General features: G+C 34.3%; 1 non-coding gene across 1 annotated transcript; it reads left to right on the forward strand.

Annotated features, from left to right (window-relative positions):
* Positions 1 to 947: 947 nt before the first annotated feature.
* LOC124887490 lies at positions 948 to 1,053 on the forward strand. The gene has a single exon (XR_007045263.1). It is a non-coding gene; the product is annotated as a small nucleolar RNA R71 (small nucleolar RNA).
* Positions 1,054 to 19,450: the final 18,397 nt, after the last annotated feature.

Consider the following 19,450-nt stretch of genomic DNA (forward strand, 5'->3'; position numbering starts at 1 on the left):
ATTTGGCTTTCTAGACGACTTTTTCTTTGCACTTACTTGTTAATAAAGATACTTCTCATCAACCTCACCAACATTTTCACCAAGATTTCTACCACTCCTAGTGACTATTTCCATAACATTGGCATCGTTCTTGTGGTTGACCACTATTTTACTAGGTAAACCTTCTTTTCGTCTAGCAATGAGTTGTGTTGAAATTTGGCCCACTTGCATCTCTAATAGCATAATTGAGGACGAATGATATGTGAACATTTAGTTTAATTGAGAGAATTCATTCTATATATCTCTAACCATTTTGTCAGTACCTTCAACATGCATCAAAATTCGGGAAGGGACAACCTCAATTTTAAATTTTTTTGGGTCTATAGAGGTTGATTCCTTGTCCTTAACATGATAATAAGGAGGAACATATCTATCATATCCTATCTCATTATCCTTCTAATCATGGTTTTTATCCATTTCTTATTGCACCAATCATAGTCCTAATGTCAATCGTTCAAATCTCTATTCCCACCTTGAATTTGGTAGACGAGGCGGGAACCCCCCAAATTTTTCACCAAGAACCTAATACTTTCATCGAGTTCCTTATCTTCATCCTCATCATAAATTTTGGCATCTTGAGAGGCAACTACGTTTACCGCTTTAAAAGGTGCTCCCATCACGTGGTTGTTGAGGAGATCTAATTAGGTCATTACTTTGACCATATTTTTATCTCTTTCTTAGTCCTTCTGTCTTTGCTCTTTGTTAACATAAGATATGGCAGGGGATCCTATGGCTACTTTTAGTATCGGGTGTTCCATCTGTAATTTTTCTTAGTGACTTTCTCAAGTGGATTTGCCGCAACACCATATGACAACTTTACAAGAGAACCACCTGATGCATTGTCCACCATTATCTTATTTCATTGTCCCAATGACCTATTAAAGATTTAGAGGAGCATCTTCTTCAGAACCTCATGGTTCAGGCATTGCATATGTTTGTCATTGAACCTTTGTCATACCTCATATAAGGGCTCACTACTAAGTTGATGAAAAATTGTGATTTCTTCTCTAAGTTGTAGCATTCTAGATGGGGAAGAATATTTATCCATTTGGGCCTCCATAAGTTCAACCCAATATGTAATAGACCCAGCGGGTAAAGATATTAGCAACGAAACTGCTTCACTCGTTAAAGAGAATGGGAAAAATCTCAATCGAATGGACTTGGTAATATGGACAATATCAAATAGGGTGCATACCTCAATGAAGTTTTTAAAATAATGGCTTGCATCTTCATATGCTTGGCCCCCAAATAGACCTTTCATTTGTAACATATGGAGAATTACACTTGTGACATGGAATACCTTGTTTTCCATGGTCGATGGGATGTGAATTGCACTCGTACGCTAAATATTATTAAGATAATCCTCATCCTTAAGGTGTCAATAAAATGAGCCTTTATTGCTTATATTGTGGCTCATGGTGTCGTGATTACTATGAAAATCTCCCAAAAAAACAAGAACAACAAACAAGGTAAACAAAATCACTACGAAGAACCCACGTTCACTAATAAAACCACACTAGTGAATACTAAGCTTCACTCCCCGGCAACAACACCATTTTTATAATGCTCAACTTACACCATCATTTTGATGCAAGGAAGTCATTGTTAATATATACCCAATATAAGTAGAGGGTTGAATCCTCGAGGAGTGCAAGCTAGCATTGAACAGCTATGCATGTTGAGAGTTAACTATGTATTGTCCAATAATGTAATACTAAAACAAAAGATGAAAGTTAATTGAGGGGTTTGAATGTTGAATTTTGTTGAACCCAATTACAAAATCACACTAATAAGAGATTGATACTATTGTTAAATTTATAATATTAAGACGGATCTTGGGGTTATATTCTCCTAAGTATTGTTCATGCATGGGCAATCAAGAGTTAGTCTATGTTTGGATAAGGGTTTTGGGTAGGCTAGATTTAGGGTCTTAGTATAAACATTTTGATAAAACACTAGATTTTACTCATGGATTGTTTCAAACACCTCATGAGTGTGACAATCTTACCAATCATAACCTCAACTTTGCATTCTTATTTCCAAGATTATGCATATGAACATAGCCAATTAATTTAACACCCTTATTTCTAAGATAGTGCTAACAAACAAGCTATTTCAAGGTGTTGTTTGCAATCACTCTTAACCCACATCCCTCTTTCTTGGATTTTATTAGATCCAAGGTAATTAGGGTTTTCACCCATAATTCTCAATCCAACTATAGAGTAAGAGCAGAACCCATAATAATTAACCAATTATTTGGACTAACAATAAAAACCCACGTATATTTCACTACCTAATCAAACATAACCCCATGATATATGATTAGTTACTCATGAAATTAAAGAGAGGAATTATACCCAAATTTGTATGTACTTGTTCCATCACAATAAAAATAAGATTAAACCCAAACTTCAATCTCAATTTACAACCAAAATTTATTTAAATCAACTCAACAAATTATTCTTAACTCAAAAATAAAGGGTTTGATTCTTCTCTAAAACTAAAAATTGAATGAAAGACACATCCCAAAATGTGAATGTATTTTGCTATTTTATGCTGTGGGATCCAGCTCTATGAAATTCCATTTTTGCCCCTATAACTTTCCCACTCTACTGTGATCTCCATCTCTTCGCCTCCTTCGTGACTCCAATGATCGTGGTTGTCATATTGTGATCGCTGAAGTTTAACTTGACTTCCGACCGCGATCATGACCTTTCGAGTATGATCACAGCACCTGAAGGTGGTTTGATCTTTAAATCTTGATCCTTTTTCAACTTTCATTCTATTCCATCTTGATCTTAATTCATATTTATTATATTTCCTATAAGATATGCTCACAATCATAATCATATATATATATACATACATATATATATATATACCTGAAAGTGGTTTGATCTTTAAATCTTGATCCTTTTTCAACTTTCATTCTATTCCATCTTGATCTTAATTCATATTCATTATATTTCCTGTAAGATATGCTCACAATCATAAGCATATATATATATATATATACATAAATATAACATGTAGGTATAGGGAACTAGCCTTAGCATTAACTTTAAAACATTAGACTTGGCAGTGTAGCTCAACCATCATAAGAAAGCATACATGGGCTATATGGGTTCAACCCTCCCCTGCTAAAAAGGTCCTAGTATGTTTAGCGACATGAACCATAGAATAATCACATGTACATATGTACCATGGGCGAGTTGAACCTCCTGGACATAAATCAAGTATGACTTCAGCATCCAATCAATTAACATGGGAGACTCAAATAGCCTAGTCATTTAATAAGGGGGACTCAACCCACCCTATCATTTTTACCCCCACACAAGCATATACCGTCTCCAGTATTGGTCCCTTGGGACCTATACTTTTACGGCCCAGCTACACAACCCTCTTTAAGCCTGATTAAAACATTTTTTGACACATCTTCATTAATTTAACAACAATCTTTCTTAAGGCATATATTGTTCGTATCATCATACAAACTATACTTGCATTGTAGCATCATCATGCCAGTAAAATTCAATTCACATGGGGAGAACTACTCCCCTTGTTAGTTAATACCATGTGGGGAACATCGACACGCTTTGTTCATTAAATCAAGTCATCATGTTATAATAGCCTTTTATATCATTCAATGGTTCCCAAAAATTGTTCAATGTAGTTATACTCACATTCAAGGAAAATTTCACAATATTGGGTTGGGGTTATACCAATTAAATTATCCACAGTCACGAAATTGGAGTAAACTATGATCCCCTAGTCTATTCACCATGACCATGCACCCAACAGGTTCAAAACCATCAATTCCACCCATACATGATGTATAAAAGCAACAAAAAAAACAATTATTTTAATAATGATCAATAACACTCAACCTATATTTAAATTCATCAATTAACTTACATAGGTACAATTATAAACACATGATTTTGATAAAATAAGACTTGGGGTAGAGTAACATGCCTAAAAGTATAGAGAGTTATTTTATGAAATCAACACTTAATCCCTTAGATGACAAATCTTAAAAAGCCCTAGCTTATTCTTTTAATGGGAAATTTAAGAGAGTAAAAAGTGTGCTTATGATTGATAAGGGTTGGGAATAATGGCTCCAAGGTTTTTTATGTATGTGGGGTCTAAGTGGGTAAAGAGGGAAATGTCCAAAGTGCCCTTAATTAAAAGCTGAAAAATTATCGCCAGTTACTACAAGTTACTATACGACTCATAAGGGCTTACTATGACTTGTGACCTAGAGTTATAGTCAGGACAGTAGCTTAGGGACCCATCTCTGGTGAATGTACGAATAAGACCATATGACTCATTAAGATACACTATGACTTATAGGGTTCTACTCATAACCAAGATAGAAATATTTGGGGTACACATTAGTTAGCCTACGATTTAGACTCTACAACTATGATGAGTCTTTTTTACTCGGGACCTCTAGCCGTAATCAAGATAGTAGAATAGATACTATCCATTGGTTAGGCTATGATTTGTCTCCTATATCTTGTAAGGACACATTATGACTCGTAAGGTGAGTTGTAGGTTAGGCAGTGAGTTTAAAAAACATAAATTTTCAGGGAAAAAAATCCCAAGTGTTATAGTCATCATCATTTGACCACATAGATAGGACCTCATCATTCAAATCTACTCTTAGGGAATGAAGTCTATCTATAGGCTTCAAAACTTTCCATAAGCTATTCACCCATTTCCACATATCGGTGATAAAATTGTCTTTTTTCTCCTCCCTTCTCCTTATATTCTCATGAGAATCCTGTAGTTCCCGATGGGACCATGACAATGAAGAGACAATCCACTCAAGTCTAGAGATGTTGTCTCCCTAATCTCTCTGATCATCAATAAAGTCTTATAGTCAATCCTTGCAACATAAGAATGGCGAGTTGTAGAAGGCTCTCCCAGGACTTGAGGTAGCTTAGACACCAACTCCTTCACTATCTGTATCTGACTAGAGAGTTTCTCGAATGGTCCAACCAACGATGGCCTACAAGAATTAGCATCATTATTTAATGACATACCCATATTGATCTTCCTCTTTTTCCCCTCTGAAAGGGCACCCTCACCAAGTATTTTCAATGGTTAAATTAGCATATTTAGGGATATCCAATTGTCCCTTAGGAACTATTCCACCTTTACCCTTTTGCATAACTCCATGATCAAATATGGAAATATTAGAATTAATCCAACTCTATTTTTTTAGTGTCTGATGTTGGAAAGCACAAATTGAAAAATATTCAAAGGATTGTTACCTAAGAGAAAATCTACCATCTAAACTCACATAATTGGGATATAAGTCATGTTGGTGCATGAAGAAACATGATTATAGATGATAGTCAAAAAGATTTAAGCCTCATTAGTTAACTCATTCCAAGTTATCCTCGTTTATGTGGTAGTCGATGTGAATTCCTTTCCTGGGCATAGTTACTCTACTAACACACTTTTGGGGTGATACAAGTACAAAGAGTACAAGATCTCCCTCAAAGGACAAAGCTCAGGATTACAAATGGGTGAAGACCTTTTGAAAAATTTCAAGTCTTGGGTGAAATTGAAGAGAGAAAAAGGCCCATGCATTCTAAAGCCGCCCTTTGCCTTCTCATTTAAGATATTATGGTCTTTTGAAGCCTTTCTTTTACACTCTATAAGAGTCCTCTTCGTTAAGGGTATTTTAGTCATTGATTGCAATAACTATAAATAGACAATTAGGCTTCTATTTTTTGTTATTTTTATTAATTATTGAGTGACTTTCTATTTTAGACTTTCTTTCTTCTCCTTAAGAGTGGAAACCAAAATTAGGGTTAGCTTGAGTGTGGAATTACTGTTGTTGACAATTTGGCATAGAAAGGTTGGTGCGTGAGGAGTGGAATCTCTTTTGTGCCAACCTAAGAGTGTGTTGTTACCTTTATAGGTTGTAGAGGGTCTTGGTGTTTACTATACACCTTAGTTCCTTAGGTATTGAAATCTTTATGTCTCACTATCTATCTTTGATTTCTCTGTCTTTATTTATTTTTGTATGTTGAATACAAATGTGTTTTGCTTCTAGTTTCATTATCTCTACTTTATCCCCTTTATTTTAGCCTTAGTTTTGGTTTATATCTTTGTTTCTTTATCATTTGATATCAAGAGCCATGTATTAGAGTTGTTCCCACAACTCTAAGTCACGGATTGTTGTTACCTAAAAGAAAATCTCTACAAAAAAGAGTCAAAGTCCCAAAAATCAAAAAAAATCTTGAATCCCATTTTGGTCACTTAGATCCAAAATTTAAATTTTAGATTTTCTAGATTTTTGTGTGTTTTGATAGTTTTTAGTGCTAGATCCTTGCTCACTAGCACTAATAGAGTCTAGATCTAAGATTTGAGCAAGATCCGGGTTGTTTTGAGCATTCCACCATTGTAATACTTGAGTTTGAAGCTTTTTGAAGGTGTATCCATGTGATTGTTGTGATGTGACATTTGTTTGAAGTGATTTTGTGTTATTTGTGCTTGCCTTGGCAAAGGGAACCTAGATCTACAGGCAAAAATTAATTTGGAGGTCATTTGCCCTGCGGTCAAATCATGGTCAACTCTTGAATATTCATGTTATTCTTCTTTATTTTCATATCTTGTTGAAGAAGAATATTTAAAAAGAGTGTTTGGTCTACAAAAAGGAAGAAAAGAGTGAAAAAGTTATTTGTACAAAAGAATATTCCAAGCATATTCAAATTATCCAAAAGAAGAGGAGGAAAAGGGAATATTCAAGGACAATTGGAGCTTGATAGGACTCCCAAAATTGGATCTCCCATCTCAAATTTGTCCCTCTCATTCTCTTAAGTGAAGCATGGCCGCGAAGCAAAAATTGAAGAACTAAAAATTTTTGCGAAGTTGACGTCCAATCAAAAGGTACCACAACATCATTTTTGTGAACAACCGAATTTAGCTCAAACTTGGGTTTATTAGTTTCTAATTTTTGTTTCTTAGTTACATTTTGTTGACTCTATCACTAATTATCAAACTAGTAACTACTTACTAGGTTGATAATTAACTACTTACTAGGTTGATAATTAGTTTAGTGTTCTTTCTTTCATGTTATCGTTCTTTGTGTGCTTTTCTCATTTCGTAATTAATTATGTTTTATTAGTTCAATTTCGTAAGAAAATTTTCTTTGAGTCTACTCAAACGAAAATATATTTGGGAAAAAGTAGAGTCATCCCTCAATAACTAACGAAATACAATCCAATTTTCAATACTTGTGAAATAAAGTGTGAAGTAAAAACGGAGAGTGAGTGTGGTGAGGTTATTAGAATTAACTTGTTTGTTTGTTTTGTAGGTTTTTTTTCATGTTTTAAGTACAAAGACCATGGAACCTAAGGGATTAACTACCCAATCCATGGATAAAAACACTACTAATGTTATTTTGGCTCATCTTGAAGCCATTTCCCGTGATATGTCTAGGTTGAATAAGGATTTTGGCACAATGATAGAGGATGTGTCATGAATGAAGGGTGATTTGGGATCAATAAAATGTGATATGGGATCCATGAAGTATGAAATGATAACAATGATTGGTAGGTTGGAAAAAGTTGAGAGTTAAAGGAACTCGTGACCGTCTAGTCCTCATCCTTACTATGAGACTTTTAGTGTACAAGCCCAAAACTCATCTATGACCATCACACCTGAAACCCTGCACCAAATTCTTTATCCTCCAAGACCCCCACAAAACCAAGTCCAAAAAACACAGAACCTAGTCCAAACCCCATTTACTCGAGACCTACATAGACCTCTACATCTAAAAATAAACCAAGTCCAACTTGAAGGCCTTGGACACCAAACTCTACTACAAAACCCAAACTATCCAATCCAAGTTCTCCCAGACTAAAGACCATTTCCTTCCTAAAATCCAATACCTCAAGTCCAACCTTCACTAAACCAAACATCCTACCAAATAAATCCAATACCTCCTTACTAAGCACCACTTAACAAAAATCAACCCATCCAAGTCGAAGACTCTGGTTGAAGGGGACAAGAGGATTATGGTGCTTACAATAATGACTACTTGATTAAGGGAGAGATGAGGGCTAGGTATGATCAAAGAGGACATCATGGTAGATACCAAGGGCATGAAGTAAGTCTTGGTCATGGGAATCCTCAAGGAACTCGTGAGGTTGGCATAAACTTAATCAAGGTTGGTATCCCTATTTTTAAAGATGAAAGTGATACCAAAGTGTATCTATCTTAGGAGTTTTATTATAAGAAGTTGTTCCAAGTGAATGATCTATCCGAGGAGAAGAAAAGTTTCTATACTATAGCTTACTTTGAGGGCTATGCAAACACTTAGTGGGATTACACTAAAAGGTTTGGGAATGTGATGATTGGTCGTTAACCTCCTCCCTAGGAGATGTTGAAAAGACTAATGAGAGAGAGATATTTACTGGAGCATTATAGACATGAACTCCTTGCCAAGCTTTACAATTTGAGACAAGTTAGCAAGAGTGTCATGGCATATTATGATGAATTTCAAGAACTAATTTTGAAGCTTGATCAACGGGGTGAAAAAGTACATCATAACATCATACGCTTCAAAGTTAGGTTGAATGAAGACATTTTTTCTCATATGACTTCATAAGTTTGAAAATATTGATCGTTTATTCCAAGGGGAACTAGATGTTGAGAAGGAACTCAAAGAAAAGATGACCTACAAGTCCAAAAGACATGAAACCGCAGGCTGGTCTAAGGATAAAAAGCTAATTTCATCATCTTCGGGTTTTAACAAGAACAAAAATTCTCTATCTAATGCTCAACAAACCAAAACCAAGGCTTCCCAACATCATCTTCAAAATCATGAAGGTAATAAGCTTTATACTTCTAATTCAAAGGGTTTTCATTATTTTAAGTGTCAAGGGTGGGGGCACAAGGCTTTTGAGTGCCCAAATAGGATAAATGTGATTCTAAGGGATTGAAAATTGTATTATCTTAGGGAAGAGATGGAGTTAGAAACTAAGGGGAATGAGGACGAGCCTCATAATAGAGAGAAGTGATTGATGAAGTGAAAAATGAAGAAGATGTTTTTCCATATGAGGGTGAATGTGAAATACCTAGCTTCATGGTTACAAGATCCATAATTAGTAAAGCCTTGGATGATCCAAGTCAAAGAGAAAATCTCTTTCACACCAAGTGCTTTATTAAGGGAAGTCTGTGCTCCATGATCATAGATAGTAGGAGTTGTTTTAACATTGCTAGTGTTACAATGGTTGACTACTCGAAACTACCCACTACCTCTCAATAAAATCCTTATAAGCTTAAAAGATTAAATGCTTATGGTGAGTTAAAGGTCACTCAAAAAGGTTTGATTAGGTTCAAAGTAGTGAACTATAAAGACAAAGTGTTATGTAATGTAATCCCTATGCAATCATGTCATCTATTATTGGGTAGGGCATTGCAACTTGATAGATACACTAATCATGATGGGAGAAATAATAGGTATACCCTTGAGATCAATGGCCAAAGGTTCACTCTTCATCCTCTTTCACCATCTCATATGAATGAAATCCATGAACAAGCTAAGGAGTTGAAGAAGAAAGGAAAGAGGGAAAGGGAAAGGGAAGCCACGGGTAGTGAAGTTGGAAAGGGAAAGAAACACTTGATTGTAGGTATTTCCCACAAAGGACCCTTGTTACTTACTAACTCAAATGCTAGAATTTTTCCTACAATTGATTCTTTTTATGTACAGGTTCAAGGTCATAAATTTCCAAAGTATAATCCTAAGAAAGTTTCTCCCAAACCCATGAGTGATGATCTAATGAAATTCTTGGCAGAAAGTTCCAATCTTGGGATAAGTGATGAAGAAATGAATCCATTGTGAAATTTTGACATTTTCCCTTGTGATGTGAAGCATGAATCCTGCCATTATGCAAAAAAAAAAGTAAATAATACACTTTCTATGATCTACAAAGTAACAATAATATGTTCTACACTCCTAGAAACTTGAATTGTTGTGATGTGGCTAGTAATGGCCAAATTCGTGTAGTTTCGGATTTGACTAGTGTAGGAGTGCATGAATCTTTCCTTGGAAGTACTCTTGATGTGTATAATTATCAATTCACTCTTAAATGTCGTTCACTACTTAAGAATGTGAGTGGTTTTATTAAAAACTCTCAAGTTAATATTGATGCCTATAGTGTTGATCATGATAATGGACATGATCCTTTGAACTTATTATTTGATGAAAACCTTTCTATTAGATTTGTTCATAGTGATAATGTGTATGGAAAGGTTGTGAATAATGGCATGTTTGTTTTTGAGGGATTACTTTTAGGCCACAACCTTTTATTCTTGAATGTTAGTGTTCTCTTAAAGTCAAATGTCTTGTGTGATTGTAAGTATGATACTCTAGTGGAAGGAATGAGTAGTCTCGACTATGTCCTTGTCTACTTCTTCCATTTGATCCTATTGCACTATTGTGGTTGGGAAGGGATTGTATTTCAAGTGTGAACAACCTTGGCTTGATGATTTTTGTCGTACTAATGCTAACCATCATACCATGAGGATTGTGAGCTTGTTTGTCCTCTCTTTCATTTTTCAAGGTATAAATTTAAGGTCAAATTCCTTTCAAGATGGAGACGATGATATGAGTAGAAATAGTACAAGATCTCCCTCAAAGGACCAAGCTTGGGATTACAAGTGGGTGAAGACCTTTTGAACAATTTCAAGTCTTGGCTTAAGTTGACGAGAGAAGAAGGGTCCATGCATTCCAAAGACTCCCCTTTCCTTATCATTAAGGTCATTGTGTTCTTTTTAAGCCTTTCTTTTACACTCCATAGGAGTCCCCTTCATTAAGGGTATTTTAGTCTTTGATTATAATAACTATAAATCGACAATTAGGCTCATATTTTTCATTAGTTTTGATGAATTATTTAGTGAAACTCATATTGTAGACTTTCTTTCTTCTCCTTAAGAGTGGAAACCGAAATTAGGGCTAGGTTGAGTATGGAATTACTCTTGTTGACAATTTTCTTAGAAAGGTTGGTGCTTGAAGATTTGAATCCCTTTTGTGTCAACTTAAAGTGTGGTGTAACCTTTGTAGGTTGTAGTGGGTCTTGGTGTTTGATACACACCTTAGTTCCTGTCATTTGTAAAGGTTTATGTCTCACTACTATCCTTTAACTTATTGCATTTATCTTGTGTTTGTGTGTAGAATATGTGAGTTTTCATTACTTCTTATGTCATTTGTCTACTCCATCTTCTTATCTTTAGTGTTATTTTTGGTTATTAGTTCTAAATATATATCATGGGGGCACGTTTCATGTCCCCTAACCCTATCATATCGGCATTCAGAATCCCATAGACTTCATTGATCTATTCAGCCTCGGAATGAACTTCATTGCACAAAATTCTCATAACTGGTTTAGAGATGTTCACTATGATGAGTGTTGCATAGAATTCCCTGACCCATTGCTCATTGTCCCAGCATGGATCAGGTGAAAATCTTCTCTAACCTATGGCCACCAACCTCTCATATAAAGCCAGGAGTTTTTCAGGCTTTTGTTCTAATGATATACCCCACTCACAGAGTAACTTCATCTTGGCAAGGTCCTTATAATAGATTGTCTCACACTCAGTAGCTATGAATTGGGTTTGATCATAGTTTTCCATCTTTAGCTATAAAAACATGAAAATAACATAAAACATTAACAATCAATATCATGTGAAAATAATGCTATGCAACTTATTTAAGGTAAAGAAATGGTTCTCGGGTCAAATTTGGGCTCAAAATAAGAATTCAAGGTTTTGGACATATCTGCTAGACAGCTCTTAGATGCGGAAATCGCGGGCCACTGGACTGCAATCACGCTACCACAATCTCACTCTAGTGACCACAATTGCAGTACTTAAAATTGTTGGCCTAAAACTGTTGCAACCAAAAATGACAATTTTCTATACCAATCTTTGTTCATAACATGTAAATGACATTACGACTAACCCACGTTCACTAACAACACTACACTAATGAATACTAAACTTTACTCACAGATAATGGAGCCATTATATAATGCTCAACTTACACCATCATTTCGATGAAAGGCGATCATTGTCAATATTTACTCAATATGAGTTGGGGTCGAATCTTCAATAAGTGCAAGCTAGCATTCAGCACCTATACATGTTGAGAGTTAACTATGTGTTAACTCGTGATTCAAGACTAAAACAAAGCATAAAAGTAAACTAGGGGTTTTAATGTTGAATTTTGTTGAAATAACTTACCAAATCACACTAATAATAGATTGATAAGATTATTAAATTTATAAAATGAAGAGATATCTTAGGGCTATGTTCTCTTAGTATTCATTCATGGACAATTAATAGTTAGTACAAGTTTGGCTAGGTTTTTGGGTATCTAGATTTAGGGTCTTAGTGTTAAATTTTTGATAAAATGCTAAATTTCACTTATGAATTCTTTCAAACACCACATGAATGTGACAAGCTTACCAATCCATAACCTCAACTTAGCATCCTTATTTTAGAGATGATACTGATGAACATAGCAAATTCACTTAACACCCTTATTTCTTAGATAGTGCTAACAAACAAGTTATTTCAAGGTGTTGTTTGCAATCATTCTTCATCCACATCCTCCTTTCAAGGATGATAAGGAATCCAAGGCAATTGGTATTTTCACTCATAATTATCAATTCAACTATTGAGTAAGAGAAAAACCATAATAATTAACCAATTCTTTGGACTAACAATCAACACCCACACATAATTCACTACCTAATCAAACATAACCCCAAGATATGAGATTAGTTACTCATGAAATTAAAGAGAAGAATTATACCTAAATTTTAATGCACTTGATCCATAATAATCCAAAGAGTAAACCCAAACTTCAATCTCCATTTACAACCAAATTATCTTTGAATCAACTCAACAAATTTCTCTAACCTAAAAAATAAAGAGTTTTATACATCTTTGAAATTAAAATAATGAAAGATAGATCTCAAAATGTGAAAGGGTTTTTCCATTTTGTGCTTTGGGATCCAACTTTGTGAAATTCCATTTTTTTCCTTGTAACTTTTCTGATCTATCACAATCAGCATCCCATTATCGCATTAGACAACTCCCACGATCCCCGTGGTCATATTATGATCGTCAAAATTTGACTTGACTTTTGACCTTGAACGCAATCGTCGGAGTGCGATCGCTACACCTGAGAATAGTTAGATCTTTACTTTTTTTCTTCTCTTGCCCATATTCCTCGTCTTTCATTTTGATCTCAATTCATCTTTATCACATTTCCTACAAGATCACAAAAACTAGATGTTGATGCATTTAAATAGAGAATTAGTCTCTTTGGTACACTTAAATCATTGTTGTGTGAATGAATTTAGATGTAAACAAGAGACAAATTTGCCACTCAAAAACTGACATATAACTATGTGATCTAAAAATGGAGTTCAATGTATAAACCCCATTGAAAAGGGCCTAATATTCATTGCTAGGATATAAAATTTGATCTGATATAGTACCACTAAATTGATGTCCAAAAGGACTAAGGTGTCGATTCTAGTATGACGGATGACCATTTAGGCTCCTTAGTTCTTGAACTTAGGAAATCTACTACATGTCTCAACTTAACAGATGGGTGACCCTCCATCCCCATGTTTGCTCAGTTCTAAGTATGGGTGAGCCTCCATCCCCATGTTTGCTCAGTTCTAAGTACTACTCCCAATGAAAAATTTATAATAAATAGCTCAATAATTTTGAAGTACTAATGTTAAAAGGCAAGTTTTGTTTCTGGAAGTATTCTAAATCATAAAACTTGAAGGATTGAATATTTGACTTACAATGCATGATATCCTAGATCATCGGGTGTTCATAACCCACCATCTCTGAAGAATGCAACTAATAATGAATATTTAATATTTGAAAAAAGAAAAAGGGAAACTTCATAGTAGAAGTCCAAAATAATGAATTTACCAACATACTAAGGGTTCACAATTCTAAATATGTGAAAATACTAATTTTCATGGGTAAACATGGTATGTCAACTAATATGGACTGAAATCAACAAAATCATGATAAATAGTGCTTACTAGTCTTGAGAACTGATACATCATACATAGTTTGATCATATGTTTTACATTTTAAGTAATATCATGTAAATCATGCATCGTCATGAGAATTTATGAATACTATAATATAGTTATAAGAAATTATAAAAATTCACAAAAACATACTAATGATTGTCTAATATATCAAGGAGTATTGAATTTAAGTTTGTAATTCTATTTGGGTAAAAAACCTAGTTCATGGGAATCATAAAATTCATAATCTAAAACTAGGTTTTGCAAATAAGGGTGAAAGGAATCCCTGGACTGATGAAATCTTATACTGAAGCCTTGGGAATCTGGCATTGACAAAACCCTAGGCTTAGGGTTACTTGAGAGTTAAATCTCTTGATTTTATTACCTAGAATGAGTTAGGGGAAAATAATGAGGGATTCGGGTTGGATAAATATACTTATACCTCTTGTACAACTGAGACAACATACTTTGGGGGTTGAAAGTTTGGATAACCCCTTTAAAATCAGCTAAAAAGTTATTGGTATCAGTCCCGATGAGTTTGGTGATGATTTGCAAGGTCTAGGGATGAAACGTGGCTTAAATAAATGTTTGGGACTTTAAATTTTATCCTCAATATGGTAACGATGAGTCCTTTTGACGACTCATAGGGTCTTGCTACAAGTCATAGCCTATGTCATAGTCACTGGCAGCTTGGACAGTGCTTCAGTAAATTGGCTATAGCTTTTTACTCCGATATCATTTTAAGGCTAAACTAAAGGTGTTTGAAATATAATTAAATTATGTATCTTTCAGAGGATCTTTAGCTCAAAATCTTCTATTAATATATAAGTTATGATTGTTCGAAGTTGATTGTAGAAAAATTCTTTACAAGAATTCAATATGTTAGGGATATTGACTTATCTATAATCTAGGAGCTATTTAAAGACTTAATATATGTATAAATCACTTTTAAGACTACCGAAATATGATTTATTATTTTTGAACAAACTTTAAGAATGGGTATAATATGGAATTAGATTTTTTGGGGTGTTACATAATATAACACAAAAGAAAGTATGTGATTCGTACTTTGAATATTCTGTGTATGCGAGATAGGCAAGTAACTCATACAAACTAAACATGGTTTATGTAAAATAATACCTAGTACAAGACTAAGTAATGAACATATTTTGTAATATAAACTGAATAACTGAATACAATATTATCAAAGAATTTGAATCTGAACTATAACTATAGACTATGGGAGTTACAAAAAACCGACATACCCCACTGTGAGATAATTGAGGTCCAACATTTTACCTTAATTGGAAAGGTGTTCAGTACCTTACTAAGGGTACGAACACTGACTAACATGGATCCACTTAACTGATGTCTAAAAGGACTAAGGTTCCAAGCCTAATTTGAGGGATGACCCTTTATAACCTATGATGGCTACATAATTTAAAGACTTACGGAATTTTACTAAAGGTCTTAGCTTAACTGGTAGATGAGCCTTCATCCTTGAATCTACTAGGTGCTAAGTACTACTCTGAACTAAAGAACATTAATAACAATAATGCTTACTGATGGTAATAATCTAATGACCAAAATAAATGTATTATCTAAAAGCATTTACAACATGTAAACTAGGGAATAGAGAAGCTAAAAGTGTAGGCATGAAATACAAGGTCATTGGGTGTTCATAACCCACCATCTTTGAAGAATACAACTACTGTGTCAATTTCACAAACTAAATGCAATTACCGAATTCAAAGACTCAAGTCCAAAATCATGGAATTACAATGTAACAAGGATTTGGGATCATGGTAAAATAATAACACTAGAATTTATGCTTAGATAGGGATTATAACTTAAAAATACTAAAAGACTCAGATATCAATGAATTTATGAATATCATAACTTTAAATTATGAAAGAGACTTGAAGTGAAGAGTTGAGTTCAATTTGCGACTCAATGGATGAAAGGTGACCCATTGATGAAATCTCATATACCTGGATATAAAAAATCTAAAGAATTCTTTTGAGTTAGATGTCTGAAGAAGATGAATGCTAGCTTTCCTTGGGAAAATGGGGCCTCCTTTTTTCTCTTCTTAAATTATCAGATTATATTATAAGTAATTAGAGATTAGGTTCATATAAAACCCATTAATTACCCATGGAATTCCCCAAAACAACGTAACTTTTATCTTAAAAGTATGGGAAAAGACTGATATACCCCTTAAAATCTTATAACAAGAAATTGTGGAGAGGGACATACTAGACCTTCCCACGATCATGGAACCAACCTATGATCATGCGTTTCACTTATGGTTAGGAGCTGGATGAGATCTCTCTGAACTTGATAAAATGATCATTTTTATTATTATGGTATCTACCTATAATTATATGTTTATTTGTATGTTTACATGTTATATCAAGGGCATTTGAGGGACTCACAATCGTGCTATAGAATCATGGTTTTAAAGCACGATAGTGGTTCCCTCTTATGGAATAAGGGTACACTTTGTCAACTTTTAGGTTTTGGGGTTGTCTCAGGCCGAATAGACCATTCTACGATTGTACAATGTAACCACAGTCATTGTTGGTCTCGTGGTTACTCACTGTTGACCAATGCTAGACTAAAAAGGTCATAACATTCTACTCCAATGTAAGGTTATGGCAAAACTAGATGATTTGAAATGGTAATTCAAATATCTATCATTTTTTGGGTTTGGAGATCAAAAATGCATCCAAATCTATGATTTATGCTCATTTGAATCTGATCACTACTTTAGGGATTGATCGATAAGGGAGGTTTTGTCGTTGTTAAGGATTTTAAAGACTTGGTACAAGGACAAATCCCCCTCTCATACGATTAAAACTTTATGAATTATCATTCATGTACTTGAATCATTATTCTAGCCTAGGCTTGGATTTTATGGGGCATTAAAATATCTTCCTATTAGGGTTATTCATCCCTAAGTGAAAACTAATTGAGTTGGAAGGTCAGGGGAAAAGAGCTATAATTTCCATAATTTCTTTAACACATCTCCTAATATGATTAGAATCCTTCTACACTATCTATACTCGATATTCCTATAGGGAGTTTCTAAGAGTTGAACACAGACATGGCACTATATTGGTAACTAAAGCATAGACTGATTTGGACTCATAAATGCATGCTATAAAATGGGAATAACTAGTGACATAAATAGAAAGAATTAAGTATTAGGAAACTATTGCCTCAAGCTAGAACTGATCTAAAAGGGAGGAGATGAAGGTACTTGGTCATCATGTTTGCCTCTGCTTCCCAAGTAGCTTCGTCAATTGACTGATTTTGCCAAAGAACCTTTACCAATGAGACCTCTTAATCCCCTAACCTAAAAACCCGATGATCAAGTATTTCCATAGGAACCTCATCGTAAAAGAGACTATCTTTCACACTCTTACTTTCTAAGTGAGAAACTAATGAAAAATCACCAATGCAGTTATTTAGCAAGAAAACAAAATAGATTGGATGCAATGCTGCTAAGTCTGTCGACAAATCTATCTCATAGGCCACCTTTCCAAAATGACCAATAATCTTATAGGGATAAATAGAGTGTGTATTGAGATTTTATTGCATAACAAACCTCATTACCCCTTTCATAGATGGAGCTTTCAAGTAGACAAAATCACTAACAGCAAACTCAAGTTCCCTCTTCTTCACATTTGAATAGGACTTATGATTACTTTGAGCCGTTCTTAACCTCTCTTTTACTAAATGAACTTTTTTCATAGCCTTATGTACTGAGTGGTCCTATCAATACACTATCATCATCTTCAAACTAACAAATGGGAGATCTAAACCTACTTTTATACGTGCCTAAAATAGGGCCATCTGTAGATTAGAGTTATAGTTTTTATTGTACGCATACTAAATCAAAGGTAGATGATCATCCTAACTACCTTTGAAATCAATCACGGATTCTCTCAACATGTCCTCTAAGGTTTGAATGGTCCTTTCTGCCTAACCATACATCGGTGGGTGAAAGGCAATACTGAGATAAACTTGGGTACCAAGACCCTTCTGGAATAACTTCCAAAACCAAGAGGTAAACTCAAAACCTCTATCTAAAATAATAGTCATAAGGACTCCATTCAACTTCACCAACACCTTTAGGTAAATTTATCCGAGTCCTTGATTAAATTTAAAGTGTTAATTGGCAAGAAATAGGATGACTTAGTCATTCTATTCATAATGAACTAAATAGAATCATATTTTTAATGAATAAAAGATAAATGTATAATAGAGTCCATTTACACTACCTCCCACTTCGAAGTAGGAATACTGGTTTCCAAGAGTATGCCACCAAGTATTTGGTCCCAACTTTAACTTGCTAGAAATTTGGGTACTTAACCACAAATTTTGCAATATCATTTTTCATATCATCCCACTAATAGACTTCGCATAGATCATGGTATATCTTAGTGGATCCTAGATGAATTAAATAGAGAGAACCAAATGTCTCTGCTAGCGTCCACTACCTCAGTTCATCTACATGAAAAACCCAAAGTCTTCCCTGATAGTGAAGAAAACCATATTTCCCTTGGGAGAAAACCTCAACCTTCTGACTTTGGACCATTATTTTGAATTTGAGCAAAATTAGATCACTATCTTGCTTTTATTTAACCATGACTACAAAAGATAATTTTAAACCATTCTGGACCAAAATACTACCTTTGGCAGAGTCAACCAATCGAACTGCTAATTTGGCCAATCTTTGAACCTCATGAGCTAGTTTTTTCTTCTTATTCTCTATATACACAACACTACCTATAGATAATCTACTAAGAGTGTCAGCCAACACATTATCCTTACCCATAAGTACAAAATAGTTATATCATAACTCTCTAGTAGTTCTATCTATCTTGTCTAATAGAGGTTTAAAACTTTATAACTGAATAAATATTAAAGACTGTTGTGATCAGTGAACACATTGACATAAAACCGATAGAGGTAATGCCTTTAAATTTTTAGGGAAAAAACAACTGCAGTCAACTCTAAATCATGAGTCAAGTAGTTTTTCTTATGAGCCTTGAGTTATCTATAGGCATATATTATAACTTTTCCCTTTTCCATCAACACACAACCATGTCCAATATTAGAAGTATCAGAAAAAACGACAAAACCATTTGAGCCCTCGGGCAGAGTTAAAATCAAAGCCATAGTGAGTTGAGTCTTCATCTCTTCTCAATAGAACTGGACAATTGAAATTTGAATTTCTTTTAAGTCAACCTAGATATGGAATAATAAATAAATTAAAATACCTCAACAAATCTTTTGTAATAGATAGTTAAAGCTAA

The sequence above is a fragment of the Capsicum annuum genome, chromosome 9 (genome assembly GCF_002878395.1).
Source record: "Capsicum annuum cultivar UCD-10X-F1 chromosome 9, UCD10Xv1.1, whole genome shotgun sequence".
Lineage (NCBI taxonomy): Eukaryota > Viridiplantae > Streptophyta > Magnoliopsida > Solanales > Solanaceae > Capsicum > Capsicum annuum.